Consider the following 18,552-nt stretch of genomic DNA (forward strand, 5'->3'; position numbering starts at 1 on the left):
TGTTGGCAAAAGTAGAAAAGTGAAGGTCTCTTGAGAGCACCCTAAAGCATTCTAGAGCCCGCTCCGTTTCACTGCTCGTGCCTCCGTCCTGGACAAGAAATGCATTAGGCCACAATGTGCAGGTCTCATTGAGAAGAGTGGTAGGCTGCTGGCGTTGACTTGCCTCGTCATGTAGAGGTTGGAGTCCAAGTAGACTGAGGGGTTTTTAATGACTGGGATACTGTGATTAGTGTGGTATCAATTGTGAAGTCTAGGTATTGGCTGTCCAATTTCTTTAAAGTTTCAGTGGAGCCAACCAGGAGTGGTTCGGTCTTGTCTCCATTTAGACACTGCCCATTCTCTGCCATCCAGGCTTGGATGGTGGTGTCCTAGAGAGTCTCGGTGTCTAGCACATAGTCACCCAATAAGGGGAGAAGGACTTGTGTTTTGTACGCCTAGTTAGTGTATGCAATACCGAGCGAGTCCAGAATGTTGAAGAGTGGTCTAGTGAAAATATGATAGTGTAGGAGATATGCAAGAGCCCAGCCCAGTGGAATTCCGCATAGGATGCGGACAGGTTTAGCAGAGGGCTGGTCAGAGAAGACTCGTGGCTCTGCCTTGCAGGAACAATGTGATCCAGGCTTTGGCATTGGGGGAGAAGTGTGCTGTGGGTGAGAGGTGGTGGCAGAAGATGTTATGGTCTACCAAAGTAGAAGGCCACTGATAAGTCCTAGAGTATGGCAAGTTTACCGGAGCCACAGATGTCCTTTTTTTAATTCAAGCCATGTAAGGCTGTTTCAGTTCCGTGGCTGGGGAGAAAGCCAGACTGAAGAGGCAAAGGAGGCCATTAGCTTTAGAGACTGTGGACTTGGTTGAATCTACAGACGCCAACCTATTCCTTTAATAAAAGGTTAGGACCCACACCTCTAAAGCCTACTAAGGCCAAACATCAGTCACAATACTTCTGTAGAAATATCTCCCAAGTACTTGCATGCAGCAACCATTTAAGCTGCATATCAGGCAGAGAGGAAAAGGCCACCCTCCAGTCTCGGGGAACAAGACTGCTCGATGCATCATGGGTTCAATACCCAGTCCCACGGTTAGAGGCTGGGAACTGGCATAAAGCCTGTTACAAACGGGCTAGTCTCAATCTGTCCCTTCAACCCCGAGCATCCTCACGTTCCAGCTTGATTCTAGTTGTCCACTCCATTAATAGGGATGGCTTTAAGCCTATATCCATCAAATGAGTGCTTCCGATCCCCTCTCATCACAGCCAATCCCACCAAGTGTGCATGTAAAGGCACCAAGTCCTGTAGTCTCAATTTATCTACTGCAAGTCATCCATGCTCTTCGAAAAGGCACCCTAACAAGTTACTGACCATTTGTATTGCTTCCCATCTACGCCATGTGTTCGCATTCATGCCACTCCAACTGTACTATACAAAATCATTTTGCAACAGTTAATATTCACATTGAAATAACCCTCACCTGATTCAAAGAGCTTTCAATCTGCGGAGAAGAAAAATTGCAATTAGTAAGGCAAAACTGGACATTTCACAGCAAGGGGTTTTCAGGGGACGTTCGACAGCCACATCATTGTAGATCACTTTTCAATTGTGGTGTATCCTGCATGGTTTGTCTCCTCAGTCACAGCCCGAGGGCTCAGAGAAGTTGTAGGAATATACAGGACGCTGCTCAGCCGCCAGATGGCTGCGAGCAGAGCTCGATCTCCAACGACGTGGAATGGGACTGTACGTCATGGGCCCAGAGGCCTACGCTCCCGTACGCCACCAGGACAGCGCTGGGGAAGAGCAACCTCCCCCAGATATCCCCGTTGGGTCACATGCATACAAATGCTTATGCTGTACAAATGCAAATCCACGCCAGCTTCGAACTCAACGACCGGACCCCCGCCCCCCCCCCCTCCACCTCGAACCTGTAACAATATCAAGGACCCTTCTCACAGCGAAAGAAAACGAACCGCTGAAGTGTATCAAGCAAAACTAGAACGCACGTTTCCCACTACTTTATAACTCGACACAAGCTGGTCTGCTTCAAAGCAGAGGCAGCTCGGAGCAGAGGACAAAAATAAAATAAGACTGCTCTGTGCCGCCACTCACTTTCCCGATGGGAAAAAAAGCAAATGTAATTCGTGACCTCACCTTAGTGAGAAATTAAAGGTATTACCAAAAACCGGATTGCTATGACCATGAGACCGGCCTCCTTCTGCCGCTATATTCCTGACCACCAATGCGCAGGTGCGAGTACGCGTGGGTTCCAACAGTTCCCTCCAGCCTTCGCCATGCCAACAGACTGCTCCCAAAACAAACCCCTTCTTTCACAGTACCGGTTTGTATTTTATTTATAATGCGCACCCACATGCCCGGGGGCATCTAGAGCCACCAAGAGCCAACACCAGATATGCAGAGAAGTTGCATGGCGCAGTGCTAGAATCTGCACGTTCTAGAAAGCAAATGCGCCAACACGCGGGTTCAGTACCAAGTAAATGCTCATGCAGGTCATACAATCGCACGCTTACCTTGACTTTCTTAGTAGCCGCCATTTTCCCCCCTTGCAGTGTTCCACCGGCACAGGTGCCAAGAGTCAGTTGCCCTATATTCCAGACAAGTAAACGTGTTTAATGGTGCCGATTTGCAAAAATGGTTAAATCAACTAAGATCTAAGCTCAGGTATTCAACAAGTGCAATTCTCAAATACAAAAGTACTGCCATTTACAACAATGTTGGAGAACACCAGTCCACCAAATCTAGAATTCATAAAGCAAAAGCGTATGAAAGGCGGGGCCGCAGGGTGGGACGGGGGGCACCGATGGGGTGGCTGCTAGCAGCCACGGAAAACTGGCACAGGGGCTCCGGCAACAGCGCCGTAAAAATGGGTCAGGCGGGAGTGGGAGAGCAGCAGCTCACCCACCTTGCCAGCGTGACCCTGCCAAACGCCTCCTGGACCTCGCCCTAAACCTCTGCTGCACCTATCGATGTCAACCTGGGAGACGTGACGCACCCACGTCCTTCGGTTCGGTGCATCACCGCAAGTGGTGAGCGGATGGTGGTTGGGGAGTTGCTGGAGGGAGCGGGCGGTCCCGGGTGTCGGGATTGTGTAGCCTCAAGTTTTGAGCGCAAGAATTGTCATATTGTAACCAGGCGGGTGGTGGATTAAGTAAGCGCGGGTTGGTGTAAAGAGGAAGCGTAGCCTAGTGGAGCCGCGGATGGGGATTACCTTCTCCGCGTGGTGTAGCCGCGGGTGTACTTGGTATAGCAGGCGCGGGGCCCATGATAATTGTGGGGGATGGTGGCAAAGTGAAGGACAGAAGAGGGGAGCAGGGCCGCGGAGGGCAACGTACCACATCCGCCCAGGACAGCAATAGGCCAAAGTTATATCGGAGCACGAGTGGGGGTGCGGGGGTTAGAGTCAGGGGGTCACTGTCTTGGGTGCTACAAGGAGAGGGTGTATCCCAGTACACAGTCGGAATGGACCCAGCGAAGGTAGCGGCCCTGTTCGCTCTATTAGACGAGTTATGGCGAGGCTCGGCGCTGAGGTGCCTAGAAACGCACGGTAACAGCAGCAGAATGCAGGTGATGGGGTGCAAGGGGCAGACCACAATGTGGGCCCCCGTGAGACACATCCTCCCGGAAGGAAAAGGAAAGTGGCCAGGGTGACCAAAAAAGGGGGTAGTAAGTAGGGTGCTGAACCCGTACAGGCAGCAACCCAGGCAGAGAGCTAAGGGCCAAGTGAGGAACACATCACCTGGCCGGCACAGACATGGGGGGGCCCTCCAAGACAAGGGGGCCAAGCATATGGCAGGTCCCTTGGGCCAGGGGCTGCATGGAGAGGTATTCGGGCGCGAAAGCATAAAGAGGGTTGTTAAGCTTAGGTTACATACAGGAATAGTACAGCTAATGTTACAATGCTGTATACGAAAACAATGGGTAGAGCAGGAAGGTATATACAGTAACAGGAGTAAATATGAGGCACATGGATATAACACAAGTATTGAAGTCACGTATATACAAAAAGATCCTAGGAGGGATGCAGGTGACAGTACCCGTCAGGTGCGTCAGACATCCTGTTCCTTTATTCATTGAATGAGACTAGATCTGAATTGTAGGTAGGGTAAATCAAAGATCAGGAGGCAGGGAGTTCTAATATTGAGCTGCTGCAACAGGGAAACTGCTCCTACCGGATTTAGTGAGCTTAAATCTAGGTACTAGTAGCAGGTTTGAATTAGCTTTTCTTGGGGGACTTTGTTTAATGAGTCTGTCCGTGAGGTATTGTGAAGCTGCCTGGTTAAGGCGTTTGTGTGCCAAGGATGCAGTTTTAAAGAAGGATTTTATCTTTTGTTGAGCGCCAGTTGAAGGATCTTCCGAGATCAGATATGTGGGCTTTTTTGGGGAGACAGAGCAGCTCTCGGGGCGTTATTTTGGATTTTTAATTTATTGCTGTCTAGGCAGAAGGCGTTGCAATAATCCAGTTTGGATAAGATATTAGGGCTCTCGCTAAAGTGATGCAGTTAGGTGATAGGAATGGCTTCTCTAATAAGTTTGCAAGTGTAGGATGTGGGAGATGCCAGTGCGTTTACCAAAGGTGACTGGAGTCTATGTAGAAGCCAAGAGTGTTGACGACTTTGGCAACGGGTAATGAGGTTATTGTCAATTATGAGGGAGGCATAATTAGGACCCAGTTTTTAATGTTGGGAGTACCTAGAATGAGGAGTTCAGTCTTGTCATCATTCAGGCATAGACCGTGGGCGGCCATCCATGCCTGGATGATGAGGTACACTGTTCAAAGGCCAAATCCTATCATAATCTCCCGTCAGCGGGGTGCGGATCTGTGGGAGCATCTATCATTTTCTGGAGTGGGGCTCCAGAAAAAGTATGGCCTGGGGTAGACGGTAAACCAGCACACGTCTGGATTATGGGTGACGTGACACGGGGCCCTGGCGAATGGGAGTACACAACACCAGAAGGCAGCATCCAAGAGACAGTGCAGAAATAGTACAGTGTTGGGGTCATGACAACCATGAAAAGTACACTAGGGGTAACTGGAGTGTCAGGAGGTGGTGACGGCAGCAGCCCCCATTAATAGCCATAAGGTACGCACACTTGGCATGTGTCTCGCTGTTGCAATTTGCTGAAGTTAGAGAAGCCAGGGGGGGGGAAGGAAATTATAAGATACTTGTCCAGACAATTGTAAATTGGACAACCAGGTTTACAATATTTGCAGCCATAATGGGGGACAGTGCGCAGTATAAACACTGACAACTTCCTGCCCTGCTGCTCCCCTTTACCATGAAGTCATCCATATTGCTGCATTCAGCGTTTAAGAACATATTAGATAGAGCCCCCCCCCCCCTTTCCATGAAGCCGCCACAAGTCTAAGGAGCATGTTATCACATCAACCCAAAAACACGCATTGGTAATGCCAATACTTCAGCGTTTACTGGTGTTTGCATTTATAGACACCTAGGGTGCAAGGAGTGCAATGTTTGAAAGGTGGATGCGATAAGTGGTACCGATAATAGAGTAAGGGAGGAAGCCATTCACAGAGGTCATTGATTAGCAAAAAAGGGTACGAGTGTGGGAAGAAATAAAGCGAGAGGTTGGGTAAATAGTGGGGGTAGGCAGGGTCGAGTAGAGATCTCGGCAGGGGACAAAAATGAAAAACAAGATCTGCTGTGTAGGCAAAAGCAGAACACTGCTTCGCCTCTTGTCCAAGCGCATGGCAATGTTTTTCCTAAAGCATTCTACAGCCTGCTGCGTTTCACTGCTCGGGGCCTCCTCCTGGACAAGGCAGTGCATTGGGCCACAACGTGCAGATCTGGGTTAATAACAAGACACCATGCTGTCTACAGGCAACATTGCTGACATTAAAAGCCAATCCCAGTGCCGGGCACCGGAGGCAAAGAATGTACCTTGGCTGCCTAAAAGCCAGTAAGATTTGACCACCACAGCAACTCACTGCACTCCCAATACCACCATCAACACCAACTTACTCATTTAGTTAAGAGTTCAGGACCTGTACCTCCAAGGTCAACCTTCACAATACTCATGTACAAATACCTCCAATAACTTGCATGCGGCAAGCATGCTGCACTGTAGTGATACACACAATTGCAAATTTGCCAATCAGGGCTTTAGATGACAGCATTAGCCGCTGAAAGCCAATAGTATGTGCCAAAAATGCTGACAGTAGTCTGTTGTAGCACTTCCATTACGCAGTAGTGAGCTACAAGGAATATGCAGGCCTAGTAGGTCACATTATGCATTGTAGATACAGGCAGGGCGAAGGCCCCAGCTCTGTAGCTAATAGACATTATTGGAGTGTTTGGAACATTATGGCACCTATATAGGGCTTAGATAGCCAATCTTAAGCGCTATGAACACTAAGCTATGAGTGCATGCCTTTTAGAGCTTGCTCACATGGGGTTAATTCATCTGGGCTTCTCTTAGAATATTCTGCCTTTCCAACTGTAGCCCTGCATGGTTTCGTAAACTAATCCTCTTTCTCTGGGAAGGCACTGATAAGACATTCCTGAGCTTTCGCACAGATGGGATCCAGGCAGGGGGCGAAAGCTCAGGGGCAACAGAGCTCCATGTACCATGGGTTCAGTACCCAGTCCCATGGTTGGGGACTGGCATAAAGCACGTTATAGAAAAAGCAATTACATTTTTTGTAATCCCTCCAATGTGGTAATAGGCCCCCAATCTGTCCCTTCGACCGAGTGCCACCTCAAGTTCCAGCTCCTTCCCTCCAATTGCCCACTCCATTAACGGGATGGCTTTAGGCCTAGATCCACTATTAACCAATTCAGTACTTCCCATCCCCTCTTATCACAGCCAATCCCACATCTACAAACCAGGTGGTGCATAAAGTGTGCATGTAAAGGCGCCAAGTCATGTAGTTCTTCAGCCACCCATGCTTTGCCCATCTACCCCATGTGTTCGCATTCATGCCTTTCCAACTGTCGCAACAATGTCGCAACAGTTAATATTCAAATTGAAATAACCCTTACCTGATGCGAAGAGCTTTCAATCTACAGAGAAAAATAGCAACTATTAATAAGGCAAAACTGACAACATCGCAAAATCACTTGTGCAGCAAGGGGTTTCAATTAAGTTCCACAGCCGCAACTGCCTAGTCATTGTAGATGGTGTATCCTGCATGGTTTGTCTCCTCAGTCACAGCCCGAGGGCTCAGAGAAGTTGTAGGAATATACAGGATGCAGCTCAGCCGCCAGATGGCTGCGAGCAGAGCTCGATATCCAACGACGTGGAATGGGACTGTACGTCACCGGCCCAGAGGCCTACGCTCCCGTACGCCACCAGGACAGCGCTGGGGAAGAGCAACCTCCCCCAGATATCCCCGTTGGGTCACATGCATCCAAATGCTTATGCTGTACAAATGCAAATTTAGGCTCATGGACATACAAGTTATATCTCCTCAAAGCAGCACTCGCAACTAAAATTATTCAATGTGGTTAAAGCCCACCTCTCCACTGAAAACTGACGCAACATAAACATTGCCAGGGCCACAATATGTGCAAAACTGCTATTGCAACGTCCTTCTACTGGGCACATCAGCCAAAAATGTGAACAGATTACACAACACACAGAACAGCTCCCCGTGTGCCCAGGAAGGAGCATAGCTCCCAAGCAAGACAAAGCCCACTGGGTCCCGGTCAAAGAGTGCACCTTGTTCAAGACTATCACCCATAGATGCCCCTCACAATGTGCCCCCACCCATTTTTACAACTAATACACCAAAGCGGACACTCACGACCAAAACGTGACATGTACACACAAACTCTCAATTCCTACCTTCAGCAGAACCAAAGCCAGCGGGGTTGAGTTTTGAAGTACTAGCACCAAAATCTTGGAACTCACTGCCACCTAAACAGAGATCGGAAACCTCCCTCATGGCCTTTAGAAAGGGATGTGAAGAGCCTTCAATCTACGGAGAAGAAAAATAGCAACTATTAGTAAGGCAAAACTGACATTTCACAACAAAATAAGGGGTTTTCAGGGGAAGTTCCACAGCCACATCATTGTATATCACTTTTCAATTACGGTGTATCCTGCATGGTTTGTCTCCCCAGTCACAGCCCGAGGGCTCAGAAGTTGTAGGAATATACAGGATGCAGCTCAGCCGCCAGATGGCTGCGAGCAGAGCTTGATCTCCAACGACGTGGAATGGGACTGTACGTCACCGGCCCAGAGGCCTACGCTCCCGTACGCCACCAGGACAGCGCTGGGGAAGAGCAACCTCCCCCAGATATCCCCGTTGGGTTACATGCATCCAAATGCTCATGCTGTACAAATGCAAATCTAGGCTCCCCCACCATACCTTCTGAGCACAGCAACAATAAAAGGGGCCCTGCACAGATCGAAAGAAAACCTACCTCTAAAATGCACCAACAAACACTAGCACGCACGGCTCGTTAGTTTCCCACTACATTATAAGCGCACGGTCATAAAAAAACACAACATAACAAAAACTGCAATACGCAGGCTGCTTATCTCTTGCCAGGATATTCCATTCAGTAAGGCATTGCTAATAGCTGTGTCATCTCCAATATAAATGTGTGGTCTCCTTATAGGGGGGGGGGCACCAACCCTACTGTTCAGTAACATAAAATCACCGAGTGGCGTGACCAAACAGAGGAACCAGCCCGAGTACCTTAAAAAGGGTCACAACTCCTCATTGTTTTAATGTACGGTAGGGGGTTATTTCTGCCTTTTTAATTTTCGACCTTTAATGTAAAATGAAGTTTGCGCGTTTCAGAAAGTGATTTAAAGAAAATACACCTACCAACCGTTGCGGCTTAAACATGTAAATAGATGTATGCTCGCCCGTTTTAAAGCTCGAGCAATGCCCAAAATAAACATACTACTGTAATATCAATTAACGTCCGTTATCTGTTTGATTTAGTTACGGTAGTGAAGCATGCATTATTTCATGCAAGAGGTGCTAGTGTAGTTCTGGGACTTTTAGTCCTGGATTTCCCAATTATATAAATCCTCGACAACACGCTCCAGAATGCAAAATAAAACCAGTGCTCAAGCTAGCATATCTAACATAAGATAATGTGCAGGCTATCATGCAGACTAATACGAGACAAATGTACCCATTGAAAGGAGGGCCCTGGGCAATGGTGTGGCAGTAAAACACATACAACCCATGATTCAAACAAAGCAGAGTTTGCTCTCTACTAGCGGAAAGCATATTATACGGGAATGTGATATGCAGGATGACAAACACCAATAGCCTGATAAATGGAATTATCTGCGCGTAAAACCCCCATACGTAAAACAGGGGTTTTTCAGGCAAATGGCGCACAAATCTGCGTTTTACGCGCAAATAATTCCACGAATCAGGGGCTTAAAAAAAAAAAAAAAATTGGTCAACTCATGGCTGCCAGATCAAGTGATGAGTGGGCTTGGGAACAGCGTGCGCTAAAGGTACCTGGAAAAGTAGCAATAGCCAACAAGCATTTCTGTTGACCATGCCTAGAACATCAAGCTAGATTAATTCCCAGCCCAGACTGCCACAGTCATTAAACAAATTGCTTAATCTCTTGCTTCAGACGGCTTCCTCTTGAGCCAGACCTGCTTAAATTCCAGAAACTAACTTCAGTCTGATTGGTTACCAGGGACCTTGCATCCGAGGTCCCGGCATCCCACGCCCAGTCGCCTCCGTTTACATAAAGCACCCACTGGCCTAGGGCGTTTTAGACCTGCCATTACCCAATTTGCAGCTGAACGCTCCTTCGCACTTCATGTTCTGCTCAACCACGAGCAGATCACTCCAGCACTTACCCTGCCACACTTAACCCCTTTTCTCTCTGCACTTGCACGTTCTGAATACTCAAGCAATATTAGGGCGTTAACAACCCTGGCAGTGAAATGGCTCGAGCCAGAGAATCCAAGCGTGAAGCCAGGTGCCCCGTACAGGACAATAAAACCCTGGCAAGTAATGCAGTAAGTGACAGCTGCTGGGTTCAGCAAGCCAACAAACAGCCCTGTTTTGGAACGGTGCCCACCTACCTTGGCGTTGGCAACAGGGCGACCCAATTCATTCTTCCTTTCCTTGTGGTAGGGCTGCCTTTCGCCCTCCGTTTGCGGAGCGTCTTGTAATTGTCCCTCGAGACACCTGACAATATAAAGAAAACAGAATAAAAAAATGAGCTGCAGTCAAAAACATTAGAAATAATCAACAACGGATCAATTCTGGATTTGGGATCACAAAAATACATATATTACGGTCGAAATAAATCAATCAGCACCAGGAAATAAAAGGGGAGCAGAACCCAGCAAAACCACATCCGTGTGACTACATTACATTTGAGCCGCCAAGGTGGGGATACTTGCACTACAGATATGCATTCACTTATGACAGAGCCTAGGCCTGGCACCAGTGTCATTTGAGACCGCCCCGCCCCCCCACCCCCGCGTTGTTGGGACTAGGTAAACTGTGCAGAAGGCCAGGGCAGAAAAAGGTCTAGCTTCTCCCCCCCCCCCCCCCTGCCAACTCTGCCCACGTTCAAGCCGCGGGCAAACAATCGGCAAAGGCTATGATGCCCGGAGCTAAGCAGCCCGTTCAAGGATCGCTCCTCCCGCGCTAAGAAGCCGGCGGCACATCTCCATGCCTAGAAGTCTCCCTGAACAAAAGTTCAGGACTCACAGCGTCACACTACCGGCGCCGGAGTGCACGATTCACACGCCCGCTGCGCCACAGAGGCTGACGGGTGAATTAAGCGCGCCATCCGGGAAGATTGTAAACGATTACGAACCCGGCCTGGCCGCCATTACCTACCCATTCTCAGGAGCTGGCTAGAAAGAGGACACGCAAAGGCTCACGGGAAGGTTTATAGGACATCAAATCGCGCGAGAATCTAAGCGCTGTGACATCACCGTGGACTAAAAAACTAGAATGGGTGAATGGGAAAAAGATACGCCATTTTGGTATAGGACTTCAAAATTAAAGTGTTTTATTCAAGTTCAAAAAGTTTTATTGAGTTTTTAAAAGAGATAACAGTCGTAATTACAAATATAGTGCCATACTCCTCACATAGGGAAAAGGTCACAAATAAATGACAAGATGAGAAGTATATAAAACATAATTAATGGACAGGGGCTACAGGTACAACACAGGAGGCATACATGCCAAGCCTCCCGATTTTTTCATTAAAAACGGTGCTGTTTTTTTACTGTCTCCCACCTAAAATAACTATATCCCAAAGCATTCCTATGGGGAAAATGCAATCTCCCGGTTTTGGTGCTGAAATCTCCCTCTCAGGGGCTTCAGAATGTTGGCATGTCTGCAGGAGGAGGCACAACATATAAATAAAATGCATTGAATGATCAGGAGAAGTTGTTGACATTAATTAATTGATCCATGGTATACTCTGTTATATGGTGTTAGTAAGAACAATATAGATCTCTATGTGGGTGCACACAGTGTGTACCAAAAATGGATCGTAATGCATTCCTCTCAACTCACACGCTTTTCTCGGGTGTCACACACCACTTAGGCAGCTCTCACACCAGTCAAGCCCTCTATACACCCATAGGAATCAATGGGCTCTCACCCGCCAAATGCAAAATCGGCCCATCACCCGCCCCATGGCCATTAAAGACTGAGATCAATGGTAATGTTTCTACTGAGAAGGAGCAAAATGGAGGAAATAGATGTGAAGAAGGAACGAGAGTAAGAGTGGAAAGTAAGAGTGGGAACGAAGGAGAAGGGAACTCATCTTAATTGAACTACTGAGTGGTTCACTACAGACTTTGAAAGGATTCTTCTGAGGTGTGGCTGATGCGCCAAGGGGAGCAGCTTTGGGAGGGTTGTGTGTGGGGGGAGGGTAGGAGCCCAGCCAGGAATGGTGACAACCTAGATTGCGTTCGAGAGAAAGTTGTATTAGAAGGAGCTGTCAGGGGGTCTCCCGAATGGATTTCTACTGGTTGTTAATTATTGTATCATAGCTCTCAACTCACACACTTTTGGCGGGTGTCACCCGCCTTGTGGCTGTCTCACCCGCCAAGCCTCCTGCACGCCCATGCATTCCAATGGGCGTCTCACCCGCCAAAAACAAAATCGGGTGGTTTCACCCGCCTTTCCAACACAAATGGTTGAGAGCTATGTTGTATTGTATTGTATTTTGTTATTATATAGCGCTCTTTCACCATTTGTATAGCCTCAATGCGCTTGAACGCCCTTGGTGATCACAGTCCGTGTGTAGGAGGTTCTAAGAGTATAAATTAGAAGATGCTTGTGTGCATTTTCGACGGATTAGGACTTAGATGGCTGGCTAGGCTCCGTTAAGCAGCCCAGTTCAGGCACGTGGTTGGGTGCGGATGGTAGTTTGGGATAGAGAGCTATTGACGTAGAAGAGTCGATGTGTGCCCAGCTAGACCGACACTTATTTCGCAAGTTGTCGCTGCATGCTAGTGGCAGAGGTGTTGAAGTACATCAGATGTTTCAGTGCAGATTGCTATGTGTGCAGCTAGGCTGAAATGGCGTAGACATACCTGTACTCTATGGTGTATGGATGGGTAGCTGTGCCTGTGGCCTGTGTCCACTGAAGTGGTGTGAAGTATATGTACCGTATGCTTAGATGGAATTCTTTTTCTTTGTCTGATGCGGATGGCTGGTCTCACTATTTCCAGTTCAACTTGCAACAATAGTATGAACAGCGATGCCGGTAGGGCGCTAGAGTTGACGAGTACCCTAGGGGAAGAGGGGAGCAACTGAAGGGCGAAAGATTGTTATGTGATGCCTCTGCAAAAGCTGCCGGCATCCCTGGGTACTGGTATTGTAGGAGCATTGTCCATGGTCAGGGGGATATTTGTCACAGTCAGCCGCTGCAAACACTGCCTGCATCCGTGCAGTGATTGGCGGGTAGGAGTGATGTTGTGTAAAGTTCAGTGATATATATTTTGGAGGTGGGAAGAGTTTCAGGAGGGTGCAGGCAAGAGCCAGGTTTTGAGTGCTTTGCTGAATTTCATATGGTTTTCAATATTGCGAATGTCTGGGGTAAGGCGCTTAGACGGAGAACGAGGATCCACTCAGTCATGATATGATATGCTATGGCATTTGTAACGCGCCTATACACAAGTGTTACAAGGCGCGACGAGGCAGGGAGAGGGGGACAAAGGGAGACAGACAACGATCCTACTAGGCCAGGTGTCATTCAGATCGCGCAAGTGCAAGGTTAGGGGGACGGGAAAAGTGCAAGGGGGAAGGGAGGGGGGAAAGTGCAGTACACAGTTAGTAACGAACAAGATAAATAATAAGGGCCAGCTGGTGGCAAGTGCAAGATAAGTGCAGACAAGTGCTGGGAAGAGGGGCTGTAGGGATACAGAGACAGTCCCGTAGTGCAGGGGTTGCTGGGAAGGCAGTGCAGGGGAGAGTGGCTGGGCCAAGGACCGAGATTGGTGAGTGGGCCAGTTGCTGATTTAGTACAATTTCAGTGATTTAGCAGGGGAGAGAGGGAGAGAAAGCAGAAGCAAAGAGGAGGGTTTTGAGGCGCTTCCGGAACCAGAGATGGTTCTCCTCAAGTTTTAGGGAGGCAGGAAGGCTGTTCCAGAGGGAGGCTCCTGCAGCAGAGAGTGATCTCCCACCAACTCGTTGCTTAGAGAAGCGGCTGACCCTGAGGGAGTTGGATGAGCGAAGTGCACGAGAAGGAAGATATTTAGGAAGGGAGAGTTGAAGGTATTTTGGCCCCAGGCCCCAGAAGGCCTTGTGGACAATGCAGAGGGTTTTGAACTTAATCCTCGCAGCCACAGGGAGCCAGTGTAGCGATTTCAGTCCTGGAGAGATACGGTCCCGGGGCTTGAGGCCAAGGACAAGTCTCGCAGTCCTGTTCTGGATGAGTTGCAAAGGGCGGAGAGTAGAGGCAGGCCGATTTAGGTAGAGGCTGTTACAGTAGTCCAGCTTCGAGAGAACCAGGGCTCTGGAGACAGTGAGCTTCTGGGGGAAGGAGAGGAAATGAAGGATACCTCTGAGGAGGTGCAGCAGGTAGTGTGACTTCTTAGAAACGTCAGAAATGTGAGGCGAGAAGGAGAGAGTGGAGTCGAAGATGACCCCGAGGTTTTTTGCATTGCAGGTAGGAGCAGGAAGAGGGCCAAGAGAGGCCGGCCAGAGAGCTGCAGGGAAGGAGGGAGTGGGTGTGCCGATGAGTAGAATCTCAGTCTTACTGGCATTAAGGCAGAGGTCGTTGGCGGCACACCACTCCTGGATAGCAGAAAGACAGTCAGAGATGAGGGAAGGAGAAGAGGAGGCCGAGGGTAGCCTGAAAATGAGCTGGGTATCATCAGCATAGCACTGAAAGTAGGGGCAGAGAGCAGCGATGCAGTGGGCGAGAAGTGCCAGGTACTGGTTGAACAGCCAGGGAGAGAGGTTAGAACCCTGGGGGACACCACAGGTAGAGAACAAGATGTCAGACAGGAAAGACCCCAGTTGGACCTGGGAGGGTCGATTAGAGAGCAAAGAGGTCAGCCAAGCCAGAGCCTGACCAGTGATACCCAGGTTATCACGGAGACGGTTGAGCAGGATGGTATGGTTGACAGTATCAAAGGCAGAAGAGAGATCAAGCAAAATGAGAACACAAGGAATGTTAGAGTCAAGGTTCGAGAGCAGGTCCCCACGGATGTTCAGGAGAGCAGTTTCCGTGCTTCTGGCAGCTCTGAAGCCAGACTGGTGGTCATGAAGGCTACCAACAGATTCAGCACGGAGATTAAGCTGGGAGATGGCAAGTTTCTCCAGGAGCTTGGCCAGGAAAGGAGTGATAGAGTAGAGTGATAGCGATACGTAGCTGGGCAGGACGGGTCGGAGGATGGTTTCTTAAGAAGGGGGTGCACAAGGGAGTGCTTGAGAGGGGATGGGAAAACTCTAGAGGCGAAGGTGTGATTGCAGAAGTCAGCAAGGGCAGGAGCCAAGGAGTCGATGTGGTCCTTAATAGTTTTGGAGGAGCAGGGGTGGACCTGTGTTGACGAGACGTTCATAGATCGGACTTGTCTTGAAACCTCATCAACAGAAAAAAGGGGAAAGACAGAGAAGGAGAGAGGAGGGGTGGCTGCAGGAATTGTTGGGTGGGACCACTAGGCGATATGCTGTGCAATATCTGAGACTTCTTGGGGGTAGGGGGATAGCGCTGGATTTTCTCTTGGAGGTATTCTGGGCCGGTGTTGTGGATGGCCCTGTGGGTGATGCACATGGCTTTAAAGGCAATGGGTCAGCCAATCGGGAACCAGTGGAGTACACTTAGTGTAAGGCTGATGTGATCTCTTTGGTGCACTCTGATGAGCAAGCGTGCTGCAGCGTTTTGGATTCTTTGAAGTTTCCTTAGTTGGAATGTCGGAGCGCCTAGGTAGAGGCAGTTTGAGTAGTCTAAGCGCGGTAGGATAATGCAGTTGATGGACGAGAAACGGTGGGGATAGGTGAGGTAAGGGAAGATGTGCCCATTGTGCATCCCAGGTTTTTCACTGAGGTGGCAGTTACTGGCGTGGGTCTTAGGGAATGCGGCCAAGGAATTGGTTGGGGAAAGAGCGCTTTTTCCTGCAGATTAGGATTTCAGTTTTCCCTGGGTTCAGGATGAGGTGGTTGGTTGGTAGTCATCCAGTGGTCAATATCCGAGAGACATGATGACAGCTCTGGACTGTTGGGTTGTGGTGACTTTGTGATTTTAAGGATGATCTGGGTATCGTCTGCGTAGTTGTAGCAAGTGAGGTTGTGGGAGCGAATGATTGCGGGGACAGGTTTAAAGTAGAAGTTGAAGATTATGCAGCAGCGGGCAGGTGTGGCTTATTGTAGTTCAGCAAAGCAGTCGGAGGCAGGCGTGCCGCGTGCAGAGAAGAGCGATGCAGGCTATGAACGTTTGAATTCTACGCTGCAGCGGCAGTTCACGGAAGGAGCAGGAGGGGCTCGAGGCTGCAGACAGAGTCACAGCATTACGCTCTTCGTCTGGGAAGTGCTGTGGGTCTCCCGAGACCAAAGATAAGTACTTGTGGGAGTACCGTGATTATATATGATTGGATAGGTGTCGCGAGTGACTTTACAGCCGGTCATTATTTGTCTGGGAAGTCCCGAGGGGTTCTCAGACCCAAGATAAGTAACGGAGCATGCTCCTTGAATGCAGTGAGGGGGGCACAGTGTGTCAGGGCTAAAACCTACGTTACATGCTGAATTATTGTGTAAACTTCATATGTAGTAAATTTTGGCAACCATGGTATTTGTTGTTCCGTGTTAAGAAATATGCATAGACAAAGGATTCAGGACTCTAGATGACACGTGGGCATGAAGTTAATCTCCACTAGTGCGGTGAACTAGTGGGGGCATCATTTATGTTTGTATGTTGCTTATGCTGCCCGAAGGGCCATGTGTATTGTCTGATCATTATGGGAATTTCCCCTTCTGTGTGTTTCCATCATATTGCTTGCTTTATGTGTTTCTGGTGAACCAGCAGTGTGTAGTACACGTATTAAGGTGTGCTATTTAGGAATTAGGCAATATCAGCAGTCAGGTGGTATTTGTGTTGGTTATATGTTAGACAGGGTAGGGTACTTCCCCGGTGCTTCCCCCATCCCATCCAACTTAGGAGTTCCTTACACTCTCTCTGGTGTTCCTAAATTCCCCCATCCTATCCACAATCTATCCCTAACCCCTCTTCCCCCCATTGGCTGCCACGTGGCGACCTGTTTTCTATATCAGGTGCCTGTTCCAACCACGGTGGGAGGGTCGAGTTCATTCGGCTTCCGTGGTTCGGGGGAGAGTGTCAATCTCTCTTCCTTTCCAGTCAAGTGTGATTGTGACAGAAACACAGTCCACCATTTTAGAACAGAGAATCATACGAACAGAAATTAAAATGGCAGATGATCATAAAATGGGGGCGAAATCGATCCGAAATCGGAACTTTGCAACAAGGTTTTCTTCATAGAGCAACTAGGCTTAGGCCAATATAAATCAAAAGGAGGCACTATGTGATTTCCGTTTAACAATCTGCAAACCAGGTCTCGGTGATGAAAAGAATGTCTGTTTTTTTTTCTGTGCTGAGGTCAAAGGCGTGGAATTTATTTTTGGAGGCTGACCTGGTCATTGGTGAGTATGCAGGTTAGTTGGTGGAGTGTCCTTGTGTGGTGCTGTGGTGAGTGGAGTGAGGGGGGGGCGAGGTGACCGGAAGTTGCAGAAGGATGCAATTAGGGGGGGCAAAGTGGGCGAGAGTTGGTAGTTGCAGTGGGTAGATCTAAAGAGGATGGTTGTGTACGGAGGGGGTGGGAGGTGCAGTCTGTAGTACCTCCGACATCGGGTATGGGAGATGTATAGAATAGGGATAGGACTGGGTGGTCCCATGTAATAATGTCCCCGCAAAAGTATCGCCATGCAAAAAAATCGCCAAAAAATGCCCGTTTTTTGTGGGGACATTATTACATGAACACCCCCGCAAGCTGTCTTGATATGGGCAAAATCTTCCTCGGGGCCAGCCCTTTGAGAGCAAAAATACCCAATTCAGCCCAAAATACAGGTTCTATTGTGCTGAGCAGTGATCTCATGCTAGTGACAAATGACACCCTCAAAGTTTTAGCATATTTATTCTAAGCAGTGAATTTCATATACATTTGGGATTCAAGTTAGAGAATATTACAAAGCATAAAACAAAGAGCAATGCAAAATATAGTGAAACATGGAACTTAGATAAACATAGAGAAACATAGAGAAATATAGAGAAACATAGAGAAACACAGTCTTACGTCCCTTAATCTCAGCCCTGGGAGACCTGGGTTTTTCATAGAAAAACAAGGCTGGAGGACACCGTGAGAGCCAATTCCGGGCACCTGACTGTACACGAATCAAGTCCACAGGCGATCTCCCCCTGATCCATGTGTGCATGGATATTTTATAATCTCTTGCTGTCAGTCACCATGACGCACAGTTCCAGAACTTTCCCTGTGCAACTGGCTCATGGAAAAAACCCAGCTCTCTCTGAGATGCTCCCTGCTCGCTCCTACCCCCTCCCTTGGTTCCCATCTGCGCTGGCTGAGGAATGTCTTATCAGTACCTTCCCAGAGAAAAGGAAGATTAGCTTGGAGCCAGGGCTACCGTTAGTGAGGCTGAATATTCTAAGGGAAGCAGGGATGTATTAACCCCATCTGCAAGCTCTAAAAGGCATGCACTCATAGCTTAGTGTTTATAGCGCTTAAGACTGGCTATCTAAGCGCTATATAGGTGCCATGATGTTCCAAACACTCCAAAAACCTATTAGCTACATAGCTGGGGGCCCTCCCTGCCTGTCTATCAACAATGCTTAATGTGACCTATTTCATACTAGGCCTGCATATCCCTTGTAGCTCACTACTGCATAATGGAAGTGCTACAACAGACTACTGTCAGCATTTTTAGCACATACTTTGAATACACTATTGGCTTTCAGCGGCTAATGCTGTCATCTAAAGCCCTGATTGGCAAGGTTGCAATTTCGTGTATCACTACATTCCACCCCTATTCAACGTTTGTGCGACAAATGCTGACTAATACCTATCAATATAGTATTTAGTGCAGTGA

At 48.4% G+C, this 18,552-nt stretch overlaps 1 long non-coding RNA gene and 3 other non-coding genes across 4 annotated transcripts in view; all 4 read right to left on the reverse strand.

Moving 5' to 3' along the window:
* Nucleotides 1-18,277, reverse strand: part of LOC138549397 (uncharacterized) — a 42,222-nt gene extending 23,945 nt beyond the window's left edge. Inside the window, exon 1 of the long non-coding RNA XR_011293184.1 lies at nt 17,702-18,277. This is a non-coding gene — a long non-coding RNA (uncharacterized lncRNA). The remainder of the gene's footprint in view (nt 1-17,701) is intronic.
* On the reverse strand, nt 1,597-1,817 carry LOC138565371 (small nucleolar RNA SNORA73 family). The gene has a single exon (XR_011301258.1). It is a non-coding gene; the product is annotated as a small nucleolar RNA SNORA73 family (small nucleolar RNA).
* On the reverse strand, nt 7,146-7,366 carry LOC138565373 (small nucleolar RNA SNORA73 family). The gene has a single exon (XR_011301260.1). It is a non-coding gene; the product is annotated as a small nucleolar RNA SNORA73 family (small nucleolar RNA).
* On the reverse strand, nt 8,063-8,281 carry LOC138565374 (small nucleolar RNA SNORA73 family). Its single transcript, XR_011301261.1, has one exon. It is a non-coding gene; the product is annotated as a small nucleolar RNA SNORA73 family (small nucleolar RNA).
* Nucleotides 18,278-18,552: the final 275 nt, after the last annotated feature.

The sequence above is a fragment of the Ambystoma mexicanum genome, chromosome 1q (genome assembly GCF_040938575.1).
Source record: "Ambystoma mexicanum isolate Mex_15411 chromosome 1q, UKY_AmexF1_1, whole genome shotgun sequence".
In the NCBI taxonomy this organism is placed as follows: domain Eukaryota; kingdom Metazoa; phylum Chordata; class Amphibia; order Caudata; family Ambystomatidae; genus Ambystoma; species Ambystoma mexicanum.